Consider the following 21,645-nt stretch of genomic DNA (forward strand, 5'->3'; position numbering starts at 1 on the left):
ATGGATAGAAATTTCACCTAAGATACCAGCAGAGAGAAAGTCCAGGGAGAACCTGGCTCAGTGAGTTCAGGCCATGTGAGAGTTGAAGGAAAAGCTGAAGTGACCCAAGCCTTGTCCCCAGCCCTGTGTGGGGCGATGAGGGCTCTGCAGTCCCTCAGGGGCTGCAGTTCCTCAGGAATGGGATGAAATCAGGCACCGCTGCCTTACAAGGCTGAAAATAAAGACAGATGACAACTTCTCTGTCTGAAGCTGAGAGCAGAAGTTCTTTGGACATGAACCCGAAGCCCACTGCAGGGGTTTGGTGGGAAAATGGGCGGTGAAATTCCCCTGGGAATGCGGCGCAGGAGGTCAGGACAGATCACGGTGATCCGCTCCAGATCCAGGATTTTGTAACTGTCCTGTAACTAGGAACAAACCCCAGATGAATTAACACATTAATTACAATAGAGAGAAGGGACTAAACGCTCTCTCCATCCTTTGCCCTTGAGTCCCATCAGTGAAACCTCTGAGCAGCGACGTCAGGCTCTGCCCTCGCTGCCAAAACCTCGCAGCGCTGCCACGGCGCTTTGGGAACGTCCCAGACGGCACCTCCCTGCTTTCTGCCCCTGTGTTTGGGAAATGTCCCCAAATCTGCATGCCTGAGGCTCGCCTGGGGCTGTGGAGAGGAGGTCCAAGGCTGGCTGAGACACAATCAGCCAGTAAATCCACGGTCAGTGTGTCTCCTGAGCCCCGGCTTTGGCTGGGGGTGGCTGCAGCAGAGAGATGCTCTCAGATGCTCTCAGTGCTGGCCCTGGGGTGTCAGAGCTGTCACTGCTCACTCTCCTGGCTCTTTTGTGGAGTTCAGAGTCCATCCATGTGTCCTGGCCAGGTGATGCTTCTGTGTAGAACTGCTGTGATCAGCTACGAGTCTGGAATTCCTTCGTGGGAAGGGTTGTCCAGGCCTGGCAGAGCTGCTCAGGACGGTGGTGGTGTCCTGTCCCTGGAAATGTTCACAGAAACACAAAATCACGTGGCTGTGGCACCTGGCCCGAGCTGGCAGAGCTGGGGTGATGGCTGGACTCGGTCACTGTGGAGATCTTCTCCATGATTCCGATTCCCATCCCTAACCCCTCAGGGTTCCCGGGGTCTGGAGGGGCTCCAGGTCATCCCTGCTGCCCTCCCATTTTTTAGGCTGTTAGGTGTAACAAACAGCATTTTAGATGAGGCTTCACAGGGCCTGGGCACCTCCTGGCACCAGAACCAGCAGCCCCTGGGGCAGAGCTTGCTCCAGTGCAGGATGCAGCGGCTCAGGAGCGGTTTCACCATGGCTGGGTGAAGATGATGGTGAAGGACTCCCCCCTTCCTGGCCCCAGGGGACCCCAATGTGCTGTCACCTCACACTCAGTGCTGCTCCAGCCCCCTCCAGGCAGATCTCTGTGTGTCCTGGCTCTGGGATGGGGTGGTGTCACCCCTGGCGAGCTGGAGAGCCCCCGAGGAGCCCTGAGCTCCCTTTGCTGGCTGCTGCTGTGCCCTGTGCCCTGCTCACCTGGCGAGCACAGGGGGGTCCCTTCTCTGCCAGCCTCCATCATCTGAGCCTCTGCTGCTTCCTGAGCCAGGAGATCTGCTTTGTGGGGAATATTCTTTAATGGATTTGTTTTTCCTGTGGATTTCTCTCCCCACTGAGTGAAGCCTCTGCTGACTTTTGGTGTTTGCAGCTTGCTCTGACAAAATGTTCCAAAGATTAATCCAGCTGAGGGAGAAATGCCTCCTGTAACTGGTTTTAAATTTGCCACCTGCTATTTTATTTAATGCAGCTTAGTTCTTGCATTAAGGGAGAGCAAGCAATTAGACCTGAGTGATCTCTTCCAGCCACCCAGGATAACACAGATATTCTCCACCCTGTCATTCCCCTTCCAGGCTGGAGACTCTGGGTTCACCCACAGCTTCCTTCATGGAAATTATTTTACACTTCTTGGTGGTTCTTGTTGCCTGCTCCCAAAACCCTTCTACTCCCCAGGAGGAGAAATGGAAGGTGAGAGCATCTGCCTCATGGAGTTTTCAGATCAAGACTTTTGTGGCTTAAAGGAAAGAGAAAGGATCTGTGGGAGATGCAGCACAGCTCCGGTGGTGGATGGGCACAACAGCAAAGCCTGGAGCTCTTCAGGCACCCCTGATGGGCCATCAGGAAACTCCAGCTCAGCTCTGGAGAGGGGCAGCCTGGCCTCTACGGCTGAGACAAAGCAGGACACGATGGAGGTGAGATTCAGGATATCTGAGTCCTGCTGGACTCTGCAAAGCCGCCCGAGGAAGCCTCAGGAGAAGGCTCAGCGGTGGGAGAGGGGGGCTGGGAGGACAGAGGTGGGGCAGATCCAGGGGTGAGGCACCCAAAGGGCTGAGTGCAGCCACGGGGGGGTCAAATACTGCAGCAGACCCTGGGATCCATCCTGCCCGGTGTGTCAGCAGCCCAGCAGCAGCAGGAGGCAGCAGCAGTCCAACAGCAGTGGTGACAGCTCGGTGACAGCTCGGTGACAGCTCGGTGACAGCTCGGTGACAGCTCGGTGACAGCAGTGACCCCCTGGCTGCTGGGCATTGGGGTCTGTGGGCTGAAGGCTGCAGAGGCCGTGGGAAGAGAGCCATGGCCAGAGCAGTGTCCCCCAGCAAGTCCAAGGCTGTGCTCTCCCATGTCCACCTCCCCTCTGTGCTGCCACTGTCCCCAGCTCCAGCAGCCTCCCCACACCACAGCTGACCCCAAATGACCATTGACCCCAAATCACCACTGACCCCAAATCACCACTGACCCCAAATCATCACTGACCCCAAATCATCACTGACCCCAAATCACCACTGACCCCAATGATCACTGACCCCAAATGATCACTGACCCAAATGATCACTGACACCAATGATCACTGACCCCAATGATCACTGACCCCAAATCATCACTGACCCCAAATGATCACTGACCCAAATGATCACTGACCCCAAATGATCACTGACCCCAATGATCACTGACCCCAAATGATCACTGACCCCAATGATCACTGACCCAAATGATCACTGGCCCCACATCATCACTGGCCCAAATAATCACTGGCTCCAATGATCACTGGCCCCAATGATCACTGGCCCCAGTCATCACTGGCCCCAATGATCACTGACCCCAATGATCACTGACCCCAAATCATCACTGACCCCAATGATCACTGACCCCAATGATCACTGACCCCAATGATCACTGACCCCAAATGATCACTGACCCCAAATCATCACTGACCCCAATGATCACTGACCCCAAATCATCACTGACCCCAATGATCACTGACCCAAATGATCACTGGCCCCAATGATCACTGACCCCAAATGATCACTGACCCCAATGATCACTGACCCCAATGATCACTGACCCCAAATCATCACTGACCCCAATGATCACTGACCCCAAATGATCACTGACCCCAAATGATCACTGACCCCAAATGATCACTGACCCCAAATCACCACTGACCCCAAATCACCACTGACCCCAAATGATCACTGACCCCAATGATCACTGACCCCACATCATCACTGACCCCAATGATCACTGACCCCAATGATCACTGACCCCAAATGATCACTGACCCCAATGATCACTGACCCCAATGATCACTGACCCCAATGATCACTGACCCCAATGATCACTGACCCCAATGATCACTGGCCCAAATGATCACTGGCCCCACATCCCAGCTGCCTCCTGTGCAGTGGCCGCTGGCTCCTCTGAGCCCTCACTTTGGGCACGGTGCTCCTGGCCGTGTTTTCCTGCACAACCTGCACAAACCCACCATTTCTGGTGTGGAAACCATTCAGATCCAGGAGAAATCACTCCACTGAGAATGATTAAAATGATACCACTTAAATATTCCTAAGACATTTCTTTGAGCACTCCCTTCCTGCACGAAGCCCTGGGTCTCCATACAAAGACACTTCTGGTACTGTTTTGCAGTGGCCTTCACTCACTGCGCAGGGAAACAGGCAGAAACCACTTTTGGGATTTGCCAGGAACCTTTCTAGGCTGGACATTACCCTGTGTGCTCTCTCTGTCCATCGACATCCACTGAACTTCCATTGGAGTCTGTTTTTCTCCAAAGCTTTTGCCAAAACATGCGTCAGTTGAACGGTGAAATCCCTGCATCTGGAGAGCCCAGCACATTCCTGGTGTCTCCATAACTCCTGGCTGTGGTTAAACCTCACCTGTGCAGAGCACACCTGTGGGAAAAGTGCCTTGTACCCTCACCTGGGAGTCTGATGGTGCTGGAGGCAGGATGGAAAACAAAACAAGCCCAGGGAAATCCTCCTGTGGCTGGCTTTGAGCTCTGCAGAGGACCCAGGGAGCTGCTGGCTCCAAACACGGGGAGGAATTAAAGTGGCTGCTGGGCTTTGGGATTTGCAGCGCTGGGAACGAGGGCAGCGTTGGAGTTCAGCATGAACAAACATCTCATCCCTTGTGTGGAGGAGCCTTGTGACTGAACCGGGATGAAAAAGGCAGATTTCTGTCCCCTGAGCGCCTCCACCCTCGCTGCAGGTGTGTGTGCCTGGGACAGGCAGGGGGGGCTGGCAGCTCCTCTGTGCCAGCACGAGGCTGCGGCAGCACCGGGGCACTGCCGACCCCTGAGACCCTCCCTGATGTCCCCAACACCACTGGCACAGCCCTGGCCCCTGGCTGGAGGCTGCTCAGTGTCACCTGTGAGAGTGTCACCTGCTCAGTGTCACCTGTGACAGCCTCACCTGCTCAGTGTCACCTGCTCAGTGTCACCTGTGACAGCCCCACCTGTGAGAGTGCCACCTGTGAGAGTGTCACCTGCTCAGTGTCACCTGTGAGAGTGTCACCTGTGACAGCCTCACCTGTGACAGCCTCACCTGCTCAGTGTCACCTGCTCAGTGTCACCTGCTCAGTGTCACCTGTGAGAGTGTCACCTGTGACAGCCTCACCTGCTCAGTGTCACCTGTGACAGCCCCACCTGTGAGAGTGCCACCTGAGAGAGTGCCACCTGTGACAGCCCCACCTGTGACAGCCTCACCTGCTCAGTGTCACCTGTGCCAGCCCCACCTGTGCCAGCCCCACCTGTGCCAGCCCCACCTGTGCCAGCCCCACCTGTGACATCCCCACCTGTGCACACCTGCAGAGCTCCCTCCCTGCAGGGCCCTGTCCCGTGTCACCCGGTGCTGCTGGATGTCAGGATGTCACATCCCAGTGGAGCAGGGATCTCGTGTCTGTTCACGTCCCATCCCTGGCACAGCCCCTGGGGCTGTCCCAGCTGTCCCCGGCTGTCAGACAGGCAGGACAGCGGGGACTGGAGGCTGTGCTGAGCCTCCCGGGGGTCCCTGTCCCCTGCAGGGGACACAGATCTGCCCGTGGAGCCCCCAAGCCACAGAACCATAGAATGGTTTGGGTTGGGAGGGACCTTCAGGATCATGTATTGGAAGGAAAAGGCTCTTCCACGGGCACTGCCCAGGCTCCCCAGGGAATGGGCACGGCCCCGAGGCTGCCAGAGCTCCAGGAGCATCCAGGGATGCCCAGGCTGGGCTTGTTGGGGGGTCTGGGCAGGGCAGGGGGGCACTGGGGGACCCTGGGGTGGTCCTGGAGGATCCTTCCAGCTCAGGCTGTTCTGTGATTCTGTGATCCAGTTCCATCCATCTACCACGGACAGGGGGAACACCTTCCACTCCCCCTGGCTTCCTTCAGATGGCACCTGGCACGAGGGGAAGAACAAATCTCTTAGCAGAGCCCACTGCAATTGTTCCCAGGCTTTTCTCTTTAACCACATTCCCATCTTGGAAACCAAGACCTTTACTCTTCCTGGAAATTCTTACCCTTCTAGATTGTTCTGAGGCTGGGCTGGGAAGTCCCTGGTGTTTCTCCTCCTGGAGGGATGAGTGCCCGTTGTCCCACCCCGGGAACAGCCAGGTCCCAGAGCTGGGTGTAAGGGCTGGGGAGATGGGGCCGGTCAGCAGAGCCAGGACACGAGCTGGGCCAAAGAGATCCAGGGAGAAAACAGAGAGTGTTTGGATGGGAGATCTCAGCCAAGAGCAGGGAGGGTTCTCTGAAGCACTTCTTGGGTATAAAAATCCCTCTTTTGGGCACTTTCGCTGCTGAACTGCTTCCTTTTGCTCCTCCTTTCAGCTGCAACAACAGCCAGGTGAAGGATGATCTGTGCCCCATGGTCAAACGGGGGTTTTTAATACCCAGCTTATCTCACAATACCACAAATTCTGGGAATTAAAGCCCCGTGGGGTGACATTTATCGCTGACCTCCGCAGCGGCCCGGGCACCGAGAGCCTTCGGATCAAGGTGACTCACCCTGGGGAGCAGAGCTGCCCCAGAAGGAATTATTTCATCCTCACTCATCAGAGGGATGTGGTTTTGCTGTGGGGATGATGGATTCAGGGTTAGAAAATGGTTCTGGGTAAATTTTGGAAAAGCAAATCATTTTAATGCTGGCCCACTTTTCCCTCCAGCAAACAACTACAATTAATGATGCATTTTTCTGATAACTGGTATTTTATCAGATGCCTGACCCTGCCTTTTGTATTTTTATTTTTCAAGAGGGATAATTTCTTTCATTAGCCCAAAGCCTGGAGCTGGGAGATAACTCTTGCAGAAAAACCTTCTTACTATAAAATGTACTGATGAAAAAGCAGCCTCTGGTCACCCTTTGCTCTCCTTCTGATCAGTTTTGCTTTTAGGGATCCTTGTGGCCCCACAGGGCAGTCAGGAGGGGAAACCTCGTCTGCATGGAGAGTTCTGAAGGGAAAATCCATGTGCAGCCAGGAATCAGAGAATCCCAGGATCCAGGGGCTGGAAAAGCCCTCGCAGCCCAGGGAGTCCCAGCTGTGCCCGATGCCCACCTTGTCCCCAGCCCAGAGCCCTGAGTGCCACGTCCAGCCCTTCCTTGGGCACCTGCAGGGATGGGCACTGCAAAGCTCCCTGGGCAGCCCCTGCCAAGGCCTGAGCTCCCTTTCCATGGGCAAATTCCTGCTGCTGCCCACCCTGAGCCTCCCCTGGCCCAGCCTGAGGCCTGAGCTCTCCTCCTGTCCCTGTTCCCTGGCAGCAGAGCCCGACCCCCCCGGCTGTCCCCTCCTGCCAGGGACTTGTGCAGAGCCACAAGGGCCCCCTGAGCCTCCTTTGCTCCAGGCTCAGCCCCTTTCCCAGCTCCCTCAGCCCCTCCTGGGGCTCCAGCCCCTTCCCAGCTCTCCTCCAGCCCCTCCTCATGGACTCTCTCTAATAACATCAGCATTTCTACAGTGACATCTTTGCTCAAAGTCTGGTTCTCAGTCTAAGTCTGGATGAGAATCACAGAGTGCAAAGTCTGGCTTAAATCCAGGATGCTCCAGAAAAACAAACACACCTCCCCCTCAGCTTTAGGTATTTATTTTTTTAAAGCTGAGAAACCCGACGGGCCCACGCGATCTGCTGATGAAAATACAGGAAGGGTTGGTGGCTCCTCACCACGACCCAGCCATTTATTATCTCTGAAATAACGCCCAGGAGTTGGTGGAACCTTCTGGCAGGAGTCCCTGCCCATGGCAGGGGGTGGAACAAGGTGATCTTTAAGCTCTCTTCCAACCCTGACCTGCTGGATTCTGTGACTCAAGACCCCCTCTCACTGCTAGTGGAGATCAAACCCTCAGCAGGAGGAGGAACTGTCCTGGGTGTACAAAAGGAACCTCAAAATGCACAACCAGCCAATGAGGTGTGCAAGGCAGTGGTGGAAAATAAACATCCAGCATGAAATTTCTGATGGAAATATGAAAAGTAGGGGTACAAGGAACCTCGAGAGATTGTGGAATCCATCTGCCCTCCCAAAAGACAACAGCTCACCCAAGCCAGCCCAGAGGGGTGCCCAGTAAACCTGCTCTAACATTCCTGGATGGCACCTCCAGAAAAGCCTCTTGCCTGAAAGCAGCCCCTGGGCTTCATATCCTGTGGAATTTAAATTATTTTGTTGCTGCTGGGTGTTTGTGTTCCCTCATGGAAGGGCCTCCACTTGTGTTTGGTGCTGTGGAAGCAGCAGAGGGACGCTGGAGTTGCCCCAGAGCAGTCAGGCACTACAATAAACACCGGGTCTGCATTCACAGGGAATACACGGATTAAAGGGCAGATGGGATCTGTGCTCCCATCACAACCTGACAACAGCCACATCCACACCCAAAATGGCTTTTCCTGACGAGCTCATTCATGAGAACACCTGCAGAAATCAGTTCCTTCATCTTCAGCAATGGAGAATCGAAACCTCCATTTTTCCCGGGAGTTTTGTGCTGGCGTTTGTGCAGCTCCATTTGGGTGGATCTCTGCTCTCCTGCTGGCTGTGGTGCTGTGTGAGCCCTGTCCCGGTGTGACTGCAGCAGGGCCCCCTCATCCCTGCCTGCCCCGGCTGCAGGAGAGATTACAGCACAGTTTGTTCCTAAGGACTCCAGGGTGCCTGCTGCCATGTGTGCTCCACAAGGGTTGGGCTCCCCTGTTCCACAATTCTGCAGGAACTGAATGTTAATCCCAGTGGTTCTTTGCCCTTTCCCACAGCTCTGGGGTGGCCTCGCTCCACTTGCTGCTTTTCATTCCCATTTCTCTCTGAGATCTCTGCCCCTCTGTAAGTGCTCCCAGGGAATTGTCACCCTGCCCTTACCCTGCCCTGCTAATTTTAAACCATCTGCTTTATTAGCTTTCAGCTCTTTTTCCCTATTCTCCCTGATTTCTTATTTTGCTGCTGAGGTTAGACTGCTTCAGGAAAAGTAATTTATAACAACCAACTGAGTAACTAGCATGCCTGGTCACACCATCCATCACTCCACGTGCTTCCCCACAAATATTCCATATTCTGGAATAACAGAGCAGCTCGTACTTCAATCTGCCCCTGGCTGAATGCAAATCACTTCTCCCCTTCCCATCCCTCTCTTTTGCTTTCATGCTTGTGCCATTTCCTTCTGTAAATCATCACTTCTGGTTTTTTCTCATGCCAGGGATCACCACAAAGGTGGGAATTTGTGCCTGGCGCCTTCGAGTGCCCTTCTTGCTCTAGTCATTGGTGAGGTCTGGGGGAAAAAATCGCTTTTTTGGTTCCATCCCTAATGAACCTCAAGGGCTCCTGAAATGTGACCTCCTGGGCATTGTCCTTGTGCAATGTGAGAATTCTGGAAGGGTTTGGGTTGGGAGAGACCTCAGAGCCCACCCAGTGCCAGCCCTGCCATGGCAGGGACACCTCCCACTGTCCCAGGAGCTCCCAATGTCCAGCCTGGCCTTGGGCACTGCCAGGGATCCAGGGGAGAAGGAAATATCTCTACCTCAGTACTCCCAAGCCCACCTTGCTGAGGTCCAGTGCTTTCAGATACAAAACCCAGACAAACAAAAGCAAATAAAACACCCCACAGAATGAAGATCTTCAGCAGAGAAGGTCCTGCTCAGTGGCATTTCTTCTCTCCTTGAAACAATCACCATGGACACCAGGGGGAATGTAGTACTCCTGCATGTGCCCCTAGGGCTGTGGGGGAAATCCATGAGAAGGACAAAAGTCAGATATCCCAGGGTGTAGAAAGTATTTTGGGACAGGGCTGAGACCAGTTTCTCTCATCTGGAGTTGTGCCTCTCTGGCTGCAGTGCATCCCCAGCTCTCCATCCCCCCGTGCTCCAGCCCAGCCTCTGCCCTGGCTCTCCCTGCCCAGGACCCCCTCCCCTCTGTGCTGCAGTGTCCCCTCCCCATGTCACCTGTCCCAGAGCAGCCCCCAGCTCCTGTCTGACCCCTGCTCTGGGCACCACCTTCCTCTCCTGGCCGCATTTACCCGGCACAAACCCAGCGTTTCTGGGCTGGAAACCACTCAGGGCTGGGAGAAATCGCTGACAACACTCGAGCCCTGGGAATGTGCAGGGAGTGAGTGCAGCTGGGAGTGCCCCAGAGGGCTGCAGCTCCCCTTGGAGCTACCCCAGAGCATCTCCAGAGGATAAAGCTGGGTGTGGTTGGGAGCCACGGGGTCAGATCTCCTTCCAGCCCACGTGGATTTGGGACAGGAGGAGGTCACAGCCCTCCTCTGCAGGGTCCCAGCAGGTCTCTTGTCTAAGAGACAACAGCCTGGACCTCTTTGAGACACTGGCAGAGCTGAGCAGAGCCCAAGCCCACGGCAGCAGGAGTTGCCCTAAGCAGATTCTCCCTCCCCTCGAGCAGCTTTGCCTTCTGAGTTATTTGGGTTTTGTCCTGTACGGAGATTTCTGTCGCAGGAATCAGCTCCCAGTGCTCCTGCCTGGGTGGGCTAGAAACATTTCTAAGCCCTGGTCAGTTGTGGGCTCTACCTTCACATTTTGGAGACAAGATACTGTATTTAGAGCAATTGGATTAAACACATCATATTTGAGTTAGAGAGGGAAAGTGCTTCTCTGTTTCGTGTAAGGACAAGGAATTAGTGATCAGCTGTGACAGATACTACATCATTAGGAACATTTAAAAATAAAAACAAGCCAGAAAAGCTTCTGGAAACAGCTGCTCTGGTCTAAAAACTCCAGAAAATATTTGAAGTACTACAAAGCTCTGCAGCCTGGGGTTGGCTTGGCCCAGGCAGCCCTGGCCTTGCCCCATGGGCAGAGGAGGAGACAAAGTTCATCATGAGATCCTCCCTTGGAGTCATGAGGAGCAGAAAGGACCCCCAAACACTGCCCCAGACCCCTGAAACCAGCACCCCACCCCAGCTGCACTCCATGGGCTCCCGAGCTCCCAGAGAGGGGTCTGGCTGAGGCAGCCCCAGCCCTGGGCAATGTTTGGTGTCTAGAGCATTGCACAGCTCTGACTGAGCCTTCACGTCACTGAGTCCTCCAGGATTAAAGATGGGAACCCAAATATATCTCTATAAATAAATGATTCATGTAATAAATTACCATATGTATTAAAAATTCGAAAATTGTATAAATGTGACAAATGTGTTTGCAAGGATATAAAATATAAAATGTACAGAAAAACCCCTTCTTGGGGCTGGCCGAAATCTCCTTTGGGGAGAAACTGATTGCAAAACGACACCTTGATAACGAACTTTGGCAAGGCCCATCAACACGAACAAAAAAAACAGGACGAGGCTCGTCAAACCTACAATGGAGCTGGCTCAGGGAAATCGTCGGCCTCCGGACCTGAGCAACGCCCTGCAGACTTCTGTGGAAACAATCTGATCAATAGTGAAAAGACAGGCTCCGAAAAACTGAGCCTTGCCAGACCAGGGCTGTTCCTGGTGTTGAGAAAGCGATCAGGAGGAACAAAGAGAAAGGCGCAGTCAAGATATCCATCGGCACCAGCCCGAATTCCCCCGCCCTGCCAGGACAACACAAATTGAAATACATACAGAATCTCCTTTACATATGAGGAGATTCTGGCCGGACACAAGTTAATGTCATCATTCTACGGCAGGAAATTCATTCACTGAACAATCAGAGACACTTGGTGAATGAAACCTGCCTGGAATTTTAGCCTAAGGACACAAAACCTCTATAAAAACCGAGGCTTGGGGACCCTCAGACGTGGATTTGGGAAACCTATACCTTTTGGTGTAGACCCTGTCCACCCAGCGCTGCGCTGATCTTTTTATTGTGGATTTTTATCGTTGTTTCTCTCTTTGTTGTTTATTAATAAATCTATTTTTCATTTCTATCATAAATTTGCCTTTGCGTTTATAACAGATTGGTGCCGTGACTCGGATTGGGAACAGCTGTGGGAGAATCTCGCTGTCCAGGGGGGTACCCCCGCCGATTTCGGCGGCCTGGGAAGTCGAGAACCTCCGCAGCCCACCCCAACATCCGAACCAAATTTGGGAAAGGTAAAAACCACAATAAAAAGAAACGGATCCAGAGAGCTCGGGAAGGCACGGGGCCTTCAGGAAAAGCCGAGGCTTGGTAGCTTGTAAAAAGTCTGAAGTGCACAAAGACATCCTTGCAAGAAAAGTTGCTGTAAGTATTGTGAGGTTGAGCAGGCGATTGGGCAAGTGTGTGTGAGACGTGATCTGATCACGGAGCGAGTGTGGACTTCAAGGCCGCGTTTCCATCCTCCCGCGAGGGAATTGGCCGGCCGCGAAGGAAGCGATTCCGTGTGAGACTCTCTGCCACATTTGTCAATCCCGGGGCTAAAGGGAGTCCCGGAGGACCGATCGCAAAGGGGGTTGAAAGGGGAAGAGGACGTCCCATCGAGCTCGGGAATTAGTAAACTCTTTCAACCCAAAAGAGAACCCAGGGAGGGTTCCGAGGGAAAGGTCAGAGCGCCAAGAAAAACCCCGGTGCAGCAAACCGCGAAGGTGAGTATTGGCAGTCCTTTTGACTTCCCAAGTATAACCGAAAGAACACAACGCAGAGAACAGGTAAGAATTTTCTCTCTTCACTATGGGGCAGAGAAAAAGTAAGGTACAAAAAGAAATTAAGGAAAAGGACCCTTCTGAAAGAACGAAGGAATTGTTAGACATTCCCCCAGAAAGTCCTTTAGGGTGGATGTTGAGAAATTGGGAAAAGTGTCCCGAAAGAAAAAGGAAGTCCAAGGCAAAGATGATCTATTACTGTGCTGAGGTTTGGGGTGGGCAAGAGTTGCGAAATTACCTCATCTGGCCAGTACTAGGTACATTTGAGAAGTGGACATGTAACGAGTTAATCTCTCACGTGGAGCGTAAAGCCTCCTCGGACTCCGAGGAAAAAGAATACGCCCGACTTTGGTTAGCTCCCAAGGTCGGGCTGTTCCCAGTGAAACAGAAAAATGAAATAAAAACAGAAAGTTGGGAACCCCTGGATCACCTGCCCCCACCATACAACGGGCCAGCGGGGCTTCCTGCGGCAGATCAAGTGGTGCCATCAGCACCCACGGGTTCCCCTGAACAACCGGCTGGTGGACACACCCCACAGATAAGGGAGACGGCGCCGGTAACGGCTCCGGCGGCTCCCCCGATGTCCCCGCCAACTGAAACCACGGCAACCACAGCCCTCTCAGGGGCCAGGGGAATGCAAGGCTGGAAAACACCTTATCCCCCGTTGCCAGTCCAACCACCACTGCCGGGACCCTCAAAAACAACAGAAAGTACCCCATTTGATAAGGTGGGTACAGCGGAATATCCGCAAACAATAAGAGAACCAATGTTTGAGAATCTTAGTTCCCCTCCCTCAAGTCGAACTCGCTACAAAGCGAGATCGATGCATGAGGATTGGGGAGAAAACGAAAGTAGGCATCGAATGTTTCCCCTCAGAGAAGTGCCTACCGCCCCAGGAGTTATTGGATTTGTAAATGTACCCCTTAATTCAGGGGACGTGCGGGCATTCAAAAAGGAGATGGGGCGATTGTTAGACGACCCGTTTGGGGTGGCGGAGAAGTTAGACGAATTTCTAGGAAGTAGTATTTACACTTATGAGGATCTCATGTCTATATTGAGATCGTTGTTCAGCCAGGAGGAAAGGGAAATGATCAAACAGGCAGGTATCAGAGACTGGGAGCGGCGAAACCCGCAGGGGACGCCAGGAAGCCAAAAATGGCCCGGCGTAAACCCGAGTTGGAGTGCCCAAACAGAAGAAGGAAGAAGGAACATGATTGATTTAAGAAACATGATTGTACAAGGAATAAGGGAAGCGGTTCCCCGAGGACAAAATATCAGTAAAGTATTCGGGGAATGCCAAGGAAAGGAAGAATCTCCCACAGAGTGGTTAGAAAGACTGAGGCGAAGTTTACAGATATATTCTGGAACGGACCCCAGCTCTCCAGTGGGAGAGGTTTTGCTAAAAACACAGTTCGTAGCAAAATCATGGGAGGACATAAGAAGGAAATTAGAGAAGGTTGATGGGTGGCAAGAGAAAAGTTTACAAGAGCTTCTAAGAGAAGCTCAAAAAGTATATATGCGAAGGGAAGACGAAAAACAGAAACTGCAGGCCAAAATCCTAGTGGCCGCAGTAAAAGAAGTTCAAAAACAAGAACAGAAACAAGGTAAGACATTACCGAAAAAGCCACAGGGGTCGCAAAAGGACAACCCGGCTCCCCGAAAAAATCCTCCAGAATGTTTTTATTGCAAAAAGGTAGGGCACTTCCAACGGGATTGCCGGCAGAAACAAAAAGATGAGAAAATATTTCAAGAAGACTAGGGAGGTCTTGGGCTCTTTCAGATGGGGACATTAACAGCAACGGAGCCCTTGATAAAACTTAAAGTAGGTCCCCATCGCCAGGAAATTGAATTTTTAGTCGACACGGGAGCTGAAAGAAGCACCCTACAGAAATTACCCAAGGGATGCCTCACAAGCAAAGAAAAGGTGGTTGTAATTGGCGCAAAGGGAGACCCTTTTAAGGTCTCTGTAATAAAAGATGTAGAAATTGAATCTGAAAATAAAGTTTGTTTAGGAAATTTGTTGTTAGTAGAGGAAGCGGATTATAATTTATTAGGGAGAGATATGATTATTGCATTAGGGATAAACATTGTGGTGAAAGATTCCGAATTAGTAATAAAAATATTCCATTTAACGCCAAAAGATGAGAAAGAAATTGATCCTCAGGTGTGGCATTCCAAGGGAGAGGTGGGGAAATTGAATATTCCCCCCATCAAAATTGAGATAGAAAACCCGGAAGACCCAATCAGGATCAAGCAATATCCCATCCCTATAGAAGGGAGAAGGGGTTTAAAACTAGTAATTGACGACCTCCTCAAAGGAGGAACTCTCGAGCCGTGCATGTCCCAACATAACACCCCCATCCTGGCCGTAAAGAAAGCAGATGGGAGTTTCCGACTGGTTCAGGATCTGAGAGCAGTAAATGCTCGGACCCGAACCAGGTTCCCAGTCGTAGCCAACCCCTATACTTTACTAAACAGACTCTCGCCTGAGGATGTTTGGTACAGTGTGATTGACTTAAAGGATGCATTCTGGACCTGTCCTTTGGATGAAGGGAGTAGAAATTTCTTTGCATTTCAATGGGAGGATCCTGACACGAACAGAAATCAACAGTTAAGGTGGACTGTCCTCCCACAAGGCTTTGTGGAATCACCAAACTTGTTCGGACAAGCATTGGAACAACTACTCACACAATTTCATCCGGAGGAAGGGACAAAACTATTACAATACGTAGATGATTTATTAATTGCTGGGACGACTGAGGAACAAGTTAAAAGGAGCACAATTTCGTTGTTAAATTTCCTAGGACAGAAGGGCTTGAAGGTGTCCAAATCTAAGCTGCAGTTCACAGAGCCCGAGGTAAAGTATCTAGGGCATTGGATATCACAGGGTAAAAAGAAGTTAGATCCTGACAGGGTAGCAGGAATTCTCATACTTCCTGCCCCTAAAACGAAAAGACAAATAAGACAGTTTTTAGGACTTTTGGGATACTGCCGGCAGTGGATTGAAGGATTTAGCGAAAAGGTAAAATTTTTGTATGAAAGATTAAATACGGACCGACTAAAATGGACAGCGCAGGATGAAAGTAAGTTCCAGGAGCTGAAAAATGCACTTATTACTGCTCCGGTTCTAACTTTACCTGACACGAATAAAGAGTTCCAATTGTTTGTCGACGTCAGTGGACAAACAGCCCAAGGAGTTCTGACCCAGGAGTGGGCAGAAAAGAAAAAACCAATAGGATTTCTATCGAAAATCCTAGATCCGGTCAGCCGAGGTTGGCCTACTTGCTTGCAGGCAATTGTTGCGGTAGCTCTGTTGGTCGGGGAAGCAAAAAGGATAACCTTTGGAGCCCCTTTAACAGTATATACCCCACATGATGTAAGAAATGTCTTAAAACAAAAAGCCGAGAAATGGCTGACTGATTCGAGGCTTCTGAAATATGAAGCGATGTTAATCAGTTCGCCGGGTCTCGAGCTGAGAACAACCACTGCCCAAAATCCAGCGCAGTTTTTATTCGGGGAACCAACAGGCGAGCTACTCCATAATTGCATCGAAGCAGTAGAGCTGCAAACTAAGATAAGACCAGACTTGGAAGACCAGGAGTTAGAAGGTGGAGAAAAATGGTTCATTGATGGATCATCGAAAATGGTAGAAGGTAAAAGAAAATCGGGTTATGCCATCATAAATGGTATGACGGGACAAACCATAGAATCAGGTCCCCTGCAGGCAAACTGGTCGGCCCAGGCCTGTGAGCTATTTGCTCTCCTAAAAGCCCTCAAAGGCTTGAAAGGAAAAAGGGGAACCATTTACACAGACTCAAAGTATGCATTTGGGGTAGTGCATACTTTCGGAAAAATATGGGAAGAACGAGGACTAATAAATACGAAAGGTAAAAGATTAATACACGGAGAGATCATTAAGCAAATTTTAGAGGCAGTCAGGGAGCCACTGGAGGTGTCGGTTGTCCATGTAAGGGGACACCAAACTGGGTGGCAATTTCAAACCAGAGGAAACAATTGGGCAGACAAGGAGGCAAAACGAGCGGCATTGTTAACGGTAAGTATTCCCGAGGTTAGTCACAAGGAATCACCAGAGGTGTCCGCGCTCCCATCGGAGAAGGAGCTGGAAGACTTCAAAAAGGTAGGGGGGCAATTTAAAGACAAAAAAATGGTGGTTACCTGATGGGAGGGAACTAGTTCCCAAAAGCATAGCAAGGGGAATACTCCGGAGACTGCATGAACAAACACATTGGGGAACCAGAGCATTGGCAGAACAATTTTTGAAATTTTTTGGGTGTAAGGGAATCTTCGAACTTGCCAAGCAAGAGGTACAAGGGTGCGTGGTATGCCAGAAAGTCAACCGATCAAATTCGAAACAAACAAAATTGGGGGGTCGGCCACTTTCATATCGACCTTTCGAAAGAATTCAGGTAGATTTCACTGAACTACCAAAAATTGGAAGAAACAAGTATCTGCTAGTAATAGTAGACAAATTAACACATTGGGTGGAGGCTTTTCCTAGAGCAAAAGCCACAGCCCAGACCGTATCCAAAATTCTGTTAGAGGAGATAATTCCGAGATATGGGATAGTGGACCATATCGATTCGGATCAAGGCACGCACTTCACATCGAAAATCATCAAACAATTATCAGAAGCATTAGGAATCCGGTGGCAATATCACACCCCTTGGCACCCTCAAAGCTCTGGGCAAGTGGAAAGGATGAACCAAACACTAAAATCACAATTATCTAAATTAATGATAGAGACAAAATTAACCTGGGTTCGGTGTCTCCCTCTGGCGTTGTTAAACATTCGGACCATGCCCCATTCAGAAACGGGTTTGTCCCCTTTTGAGATGCTGTATGGAATGCCATATCAGCACGGGATGCCCGTGTCACATCCTCAAGCAGAGGATGCACAATTACAACCATATCTCATCTCTGTAAATAAAAATTTACAGGAGCTCAGGAAGAGAGGATTGATTCCCCAAAGTGTCACCTTGGGATTTCCAATCCACAAAATTCAACCGGGAGATAAAGTATTAATCAAAGTCTGGAAAGAGCTACCCCTCGGCCCACATTGGGAAGGCCCTTATCTCGTTCTTCTGACAACCGATACTGCAGTACGGACAGCCGAGAAAGGGTGGACACATCACTCTCGAGCAAAGAAAGTTCCGGACTGCAGCGCCACTGAGTGGAAAGTCACCACCCCGCCGGGAGAGCTGAAGATCAAACTACGGAGACATCGCAAATGAACAATAACGAAAGGATAAGTTGCGAAATCCGCGATTGCTATTGTTTTCCCTTTGTACATTTTAAGTGTGCTTATTGTAAGCAGACTTGGGTAACTCATTGCTTAAGGGGGTATAGGCCAAGGGGACTGTGCACTAAGTGCTACGAAAGGGAATTAGAACAGACCAATAAGTTTCTAATACTCGCTACCCGGGCGGGCCTTTTGGAACTCGACTCTCCGGAGTGGTTCCTGTTTTACCGAAAAGGAATAAGGGGTCAACTTGATTGTAAGGCAGAGCCCCTGAAAATAGAGTGTCGTAGAACCGTGCAAGTACCGTGCCGGTTTGATACAGTCAAGGCTTCTCGGTGGGCGACCTTCAAGCGAAGGTTCGCCATCAGGACATCAAGGGCCCCTGAAGACAGTCCTTGCTGCCGAGAAGATGGTTATCCCCGCCGTATGCTATTATACGGGCGGAGGGAATGGCAGAGGGATGCAATTGTGGGGAATCCTGATGCTCCTGAGCCTAGCCACGTACTCGACCAAAGGAATGGGGTCCGAGGTGTCCCCAGGGGAGGGTCCCCTGGGGAAGTGTGAGCAATGTAAAATTGCCACGAGAATCGAAGGACTGACTGTCTGCCCACCTGAATTACACTCGGGAGAATGCTGGTTAAACGACACGCAATTCAAAATGTGCAAATTGGAAGAAAAAATCTGGTGTTCTAACCCTGGAGCGAGTATTAGAAAAAGACCAATTCGGACCTCGGAAGAACTAGGGGTTATGATGACCCACTTACGGAGTAAAAGAGAGATAAAGGGGATTCCCCCGATCTCGGTCTGCGGACAGTGTAACAAAACTGTCTGGATCGGGGGGAGAGAACAATCAACCTTTTTGGCATACCACCGAGTTAACCCTGTTTGCTACAACAAAGCAAACTTAAAACCGTGTTTAATGGGTGATAAATTGTACTGGGAAGGGAAAAATTTGAAACATGAAAAGAAAATGGCATTCAATAACGAACCAATAGTTTTAGACCTATTGGAACCAAATGATGAAAGGGTATGTCTCCAGTTTGACCCGGTGTTTTGTTTTTCGAAGGACGGGGAAGGGTTAGATCCGGAAAATAAAATAAAACAGCTAACATTAGAAATAAAACGACGAGAAATGGAAAACAAAAGAAAGAGGTTAGAACAAGAGAGGTTAAATTCTCTCAGTGAACATTATGAACAATTGGAAAAACAATATGACAATTGGAAATTGCCAAATCCAAATCAAAATCTATTCGCAGATCTAATGCAAGAGATAGCCACCGAATTGGGTTTATCCAATTGTTGGATATGTGGTGGTTTGAAATCAGCCGAAAGGTGGCCTTGGAAGGGAGAGGCATTGACCCCAGAACAATTATTAAAATGGACAGGTTTAATATTATCCAAAACAACCCAGAGACCAGAAGGGTGGGTGATTGACAAGAGAATAATCGGAACATTTTGTATCAGCCGGGAAGGAAAAGAATTTACTGACCTAGTAGGGTATACCCCTTGTGTAAATACTCTCGCAGTAAATTCAGACAAAAAGACAAAAATCTGGCAACCAGAGCCACCCGAAGGATATTGGAACTCCTATCGGGAAAATGACTGTGAATGGATAGAAGATATTGGGCTTTGCTGGAACAAAAAGCTGGGGGCCAATCCCTTTCATTCATTCATAGGCCTGAGGGACTACTGGGAGGATCCGGCAAGAATTAGCAGAAATTGGGAAGCACCCGATGGGATTTACTGGGTATGCGGGAAAAAAGCATACAGTGAATTACCACGGAAATGGAAAGGGTCATGCACACTCGGAATCATTCGACCATTTTTCTTTACTCTACCTAAAGATGAAAGTAAGTCTTTAGGTGCTCCCCTCTTTGAAACTCTGGCCCGACAAAAAAGGGATTTGAAAAAGGGACTACCAATGGCAGGAGGCAGTCAAAAGTGGAAGGAGGAGGAATGGCCCGCGGAAAGGATCATACAATATTATGGTCCGGCCACCTGGGCTAATGATGGCAGTTGGGGTTATAGAACCCCCATCTACCTCCTCAATCGACTCATCAGACTGCAGGCAGTGGTAGAAGTAGTCTCAAACCACACTTCAGAAGCCCTGGAACTCCTAGCAAAACAACATTCGCAGATGAGAGCTTTTGTGTACCAGAACAGACTAGCTCTCGATTATTTGCTAGCCGAGGAGGGAGGAGTGTGTGGAAGGTATAACGAATCCGAGTGTTGCATGGAGATAGATGACTACGGGGAAACTATAAAGGGTCTAGCTGCGGAAATTAAAAAGGTAGCGCATGTCCCTGTCCAAAAATGGAATTCTATCTTGCAAGCCTCATGGTGGGACCAAATTTTTGGACAAGGGGCTTGGTGGAAAAAGCTAGTATTCTTTATAGGGTGTTCCGCGGCCGGAGTCATCTTCCTGCCCTGTTTAATTCCATGCCTGATTAGATTAATTCACTCCGTGGTTCAAGAGATGCAGATTGCCGCCCTCCCAGTAGAACCGGAAAAAGCACAAAATAAAACGGCCCTTCTCTCAAAATTATTATTATTAGAAGAGGAGAAAGAAAGTGAGGAAGCAGTACAGGCTTTAAAAGACTTTGAGAGCAAACACATGTTGTCAATTAAAAATGATGATTTAGAAACAGATAGAGAAAGACACTAAAAGAAAAAGGGTAAAAAGGAATACAAATATTCCTCTTTTCAAAGGTTAAACTATTTCAGTTTGCACGAATTTTTAATGTGATAAATTATTAGGTGGGGGACTGTAATAAATTACCATATGTATTAAAAATTCGAAAATTGTATAAATGTGACAAATGTGTTTGCAAGGATATAAAATATAAAATGTACAGAAAAACCCCTTCTTGGGGCTGGCCGAAATCTCCTTTGGGGAGAAACTGATTGCAAAACGACACCTTGATAACGAACTTTGGCAAGGCCCATCAACACGAACAAAAAAAACAGGACGAGGCTCGTCAAACCTACAATGGAGCTGGCTCAGGGAAATCGTCGGCCTCCGGACCTGAGCAACGCCCTGCAGACTTCTGTGGAAACAATCTGATCAATAGTGAAAAGACAGGCTCCGAAAAACTGAGCCTTGCCAGACCAGGGCTGTTCCTGGTGTTGAGAAAGCGATCAGGAGGAACAAAGAGAAAGGCGCAGTCAAGATATCCATCGGCACCAGCCCGAATTCCCCCGCCCTGCCAGGACAACACAAATTGAAATACATACAGAATCTCCTTTACATATGAGGAGATTCTGGCCGGACACAAGTTAATGTCATCATTCTACGGCAGGAAATTCATTCACTGAACAATCAGAGACACTTGGTGAATGAAACCTGCCTGGAATTTTAGCCTAAGGACACAAAACCTCTATAAAAACCGAGGCTTGGGGACCCTCAGACGTGGATTTGGGAAACCTATACCTTTTGGTGTAGACCCTGTCCACCCAGCGCTGCGCTGATCTTTTTATTGTGGATTTTTATCGTTGTTTCTCTCTTTGTTGTTTATTAATAAATCTATTTTTCATTTCTATCATAAATTTGCCTTTGCGTTTATAACAATTCATTATGATAATGATTAGACGAAGAGATCTTAATCAGCATTATTTACTGCACAGCACAGGCAGCTACAACTGCCAGGATAATGCACTGCTTGAAATAAAAATGAAGCAATTCTATTAAAGCCAGCAAACCTCATTACTGAGCAGAGATTGATGCCACTCACCCCGACCAAGGGCCCTGGGCAGTGGCCCAGCCTTGAGAAGTGACCTTGAGGGGCATCCCTAGAAGGCACTGAGGCAAAGGGGCGTTAGAAGATGCCCAGATTAAAAAGCTGAGACTGGGCTTTGGGAGGATAAAGCTCCTGGGCTGGGAGTCCAGAGTGTCTGGGCTGTGCCAGCTCAGCAGTTTAGGGAAGTGGCAGCAGCTGGGGGTTCCTTTCTCAGGTACTTCACCTGCTCTGCCACACCTTCACCTCACTCAGGACATTGAGCTTTGAGACTGAGGCTGCTTTCTGCTTTATCCAGCCACAAAAGCAGCAGGATCCCCT

General features: G+C 50.0%; 1 long non-coding RNA gene across 1 annotated transcript; it reads left to right on the forward strand.

Annotated features, from left to right (window-relative positions):
- Positions 1-10,864: 10,864 nt before the first annotated feature.
- LOC111943813 (uncharacterized) lies at positions 10,865-21,136 on the forward strand. Its single transcript, XR_015285308.1, has 2 exons — positions 10,865-13,057; positions 17,289-21,136. It is a non-coding gene; the product is annotated as an uncharacterized LOC111943813 (long non-coding RNA).
- The last annotated feature ends 509 nt before the right edge of the window (positions 21,137-21,645 follow it).

The sequence above is a fragment of the Cyanistes caeruleus genome, chromosome 3 (genome assembly GCF_971803275.1).
Source record: "Cyanistes caeruleus chromosome 3, bCyaCae1.hap1.1, whole genome shotgun sequence".
Taxonomy (NCBI): domain Eukaryota; kingdom Metazoa; phylum Chordata; class Aves; order Passeriformes; family Paridae; genus Cyanistes; species Cyanistes caeruleus.